This window comes from Macaca fascicularis, chromosome 11 (assembly GCF_037993035.2).
Source record: "Macaca fascicularis isolate 582-1 chromosome 11, T2T-MFA8v1.1".
Classification (NCBI taxonomy): Eukaryota; Metazoa; Chordata; class Mammalia; order Primates; family Cercopithecidae; genus Macaca; species Macaca fascicularis.
This window is the reverse complement of record NC_088385.1, coordinates 56,031,633-56,035,000: the sequence shown is the minus strand read 5'-3', so window position 1 is coordinate 56,035,000 and position 3,368 is coordinate 56,031,633. Positions and strand designations below refer to the sequence as shown.

At 45.3% G+C, this 3,368-nt stretch overlaps 1 long non-coding RNA gene across 1 annotated transcript in view; it reads left to right on the top strand.

The window, feature by feature from the left end:
* Positions 1–2,890, top strand: part of LOC135966230 (uncharacterized) — an 8,679-nt gene extending 5,789 nt beyond the window's left edge. Inside the window, exon 2 of the long non-coding RNA XR_010579392.1 lies at positions 1,043–2,890. This is a non-coding gene — a long non-coding RNA (uncharacterized lncRNA). The remainder of the gene's footprint in view (positions 1–1,042) is intronic.
* The last annotated feature ends 478 nt before the right edge of the window (positions 2,891–3,368 follow it).

The following is a 3,368-nucleotide window of genomic DNA, read 5'->3' as shown; positions in this document are numbered from 1 at the left end:
GAATTGTATACTTTCAATAGGTGAATCGCTATAGTATGTGATTTTTACCTCAACAAAGCTATTTAAAAATCTAGTGCTCACTTCTTACTGGATTTTGAAAGAGAATTACAAATTTTGGCCAGGTACAGTGGCTCACACCTGTAATCCCAGCATTTTGGGAGGTGGAGGCAGGTGGATCACTCAAGCTCAGGAGTTCAAGACTAGCTTAGACAATGTGGTGAAACCGCATCTCTACAAAAAACACAAAAATTAACCAGGCAGGGTGGCGCACACCTGTAGACCCAGCTACTCAGAGGCTGAGGTGGGAAGATGGCTTGAGCCTGGAAAGTTGAGGCTGCAGTGAGCTGAGATTGCACCACTACCCTCCAGCCTGGTCAACAGAACGAAAGACACTGTCTCAAAGTAAAAATAAAAAATTCACTTCCCCATTTGCCAACATTTCTCTAAAGCAGGTGAGTAGTCTTCAGCTGGGCCCTCTCCCTAACTTAGTTCTCCCTACTTGGGTCCATTTCCCTGCTCTCTGCACCGCCATCAAGAGTTCAATCTGCCCAGAGCTCAACCCTGCAAGTCAGGATTTTCCTCCCTGCACCACCAGACTCTGTGCCTTTGCCAAGATGGTCCCTTCCATTGAACCTGTGTGTTCAGGGCCCTGATTGCATGTCACCTCTTCAAGGGCCTTTTACTTTCCACTTCACTGGGAGTGGTCTGCCATCCAGGGTACAAGAAGTGACATTTCGACCAAATGTTTTGATACCACATAGCAAGGCGTCATCAGTGTTCTAGTCTGGATTCTTTGGGTCTGCATCACCCACCAGTGACCCTTGTCACTAAGTTAATGCCACATTTAATTTTCCTTATTCCAGCATCAAAGTCTGTATTTTATTTTGTTTGTTTGCTTTTGCTTTCTTCTGCCCATTATTTGATCCTTCCTTTCTTCTTTTTCCCATCTCCTCACTTCCATTCCCCCCTCAAGCCCTTCCCTTGGTACCTGGCTAATTCTTGCTAAATATTCAGGACTCTGGAAAAATGTCATCTCTTCCAGGAAGGTTTCTCTGGCACCTCCCCTCACCCTTAGGATGGTGGCTGAACTGAAGTAATGGCAAGGGAAATGTAGAGAAAGAAACAAATTGGAAAAATATTAAGGAGGAAGATTTGACAGAACTTGCTAATGTGAAATAAAGCCTAAAGATCAAACAAAATCAGCAGTTAATTTGAGATAACAATTTAGAATCATTTCATGTTTTTTCAAGCTTTGTGTCATCTACAATTTTTTTTTGTTTTTTTGGAGACAGATTCTTGCTGCGTCATCCAGGCTGGAGTGCAGTGCAGTGGTGTGATCTTGGCTCACTGCAACCTCTGCCTCCCGGGTTCCAGTAATTCTGCTGCCTCAGCCTCCCGAGTAGCTGAGACTACAGGCGCGTGCCACCACGCCTGGCTAATTTTTGTATTTTTAGTAGAGACGGGGTTTCACCATATTGGCCAGGCTGGTCTCGAGCTCCTGACCTCGTGATCTGCCCACCACGGCCTCCCAAAGTGCTGGGATTACAGACGTGAGCCACCGCACCTGGCTGTCATCTACAATTTTAATAAGAAAGATAGATCCTCCTGCCAAGCATGTCTTCCTTAAACATCGGTTATAATTTTGCTTTATTGCTGGAGGGCCCTTCATGAGTCTCTCTCAGCCTAAACTCTGTCTTGCTTTAAAAGCCTTCCTAGTTGGTCCATCCCTTCCCATCAGCTCCACCCAGCTGTGGTCAGGCTGGCTGCTCCATCCTGCAGGATAAAGTCTTGCTCACTCCTGCTTGTAATGCTTTTGCCATCACCTCACCTGCAGCAGTGCGTTCCCTATGCACATCTCAGGGACCATTTAAGGCTCAACTTCAAGGTTATTCCTCATGAAAGGCTGCTTGCCTGGTCCACGCCTTCCTGTGCCCTCTGAACTTCTGAAGCATTCAATTTAGCACTTAATTATATATGCTCATTTTACATAATCTACTGTTGCTTTCATGTGTGTTAGTCACATTTCCCTCAACTAGATTATAAATTTGTTGAGTGCAGGAACCATAATTTATACTTCTTTTTTTTTTTTTTTGAGACGGAGTTTCGCTCTTGTTGCCCAGGCTGGAGTGCAATGGCGTGATCTCGGCTCACCACAACCTCCGCCTCACGGGTTTGAGCGATTCTCCTGCCTCAGCCTCCAGAGTAGCTAGGATTACAGGCATGTGCCACCACGCCTGGCTAATTTTGTATTTTTAGTAGAGACGGGGTTTCTCCATGTTGGTCAGGATGGTCACAAACTCCCAACCTCAGGTGATCTGCCCACCTCAGCCTCCCAAAGTGCTGGGATTACAGGCATGAGCCACCTTGCCTGGCCAATTTATACTTCTTTAAGATCATACATTCTGGAATCAGACTATGCTCAAATTCTGGCTCTCCTACTTGCTAACTATGTGGCACTGGGCAAATGGTTTAACTTCTCTATGTCTTAGTTCCTTATTTATTTATTTATTTATTTATTTATTTATTTCTCTCTCTCTCTCTCTCTTTGTTTCTTTCTTTTTTAAGACAGATTCTTGCTCTGTTGCCCAGGTTAGAGTGCAGTGGCGCAATCTCGGCTCATTGCAAGCTCCGCCTCCTGGGTTCACGCCATTCCCCTGCCTCAGCCTCCCAAGTAGCTGGGACTACAGGCACCCACCACCACGCCCGGCTAATTTTTTGTATTTTTAGTAGAGACAGGGTTTCACCATGTTAGCCAGGATGGTCTCGATCTCCTGACCTCGTGATCCAGCTGTCTCGGCCTCCCAAAGAGCTGGGATTACAGGCGTGAGCCACCACGCCCAGTCAACAATAATAATTTTTAAATGTTTATTAGGACAATTTTACTTCCCAATTTTTGAGGAGCATCTCACCATTGCCCCCATGTCTTCACCTGCCTCCTGGAGCCCAGGTGAGGAATCAAGAGGATTGTCTCTCTCACTTCATAAAGACACCAGGAATGAGCATTAGAAAGCAAAATATGAGGCAGAAGGATGACTTGAGGCCAGGAGTTTGAGGTCAGCCTGGGCAATGTAGTGAAACCCCATCTCTACAAAAAATAAAAATAAAAATAATTAACCAAGTATAGTGGCCCACGCCTGCAATCCTAGATACTCTGGAGGCTGAGACTGGAGGATCAGTCCTCCTATCTGCAATCCTAGATACTCAGGAGTCTGAGGTTACAGTGAGCTATGACTGCATCACTGCACTCCAGCCTGAGTGACAGAGCAAAACCCTGTCTCAAAACAACCAAAAATCCTCTTTTATGTAGTTTTCTGTTTTTGAATGCACGTACCTCAAAAAAACAAACATAAATTACTGTACTGGCCTAT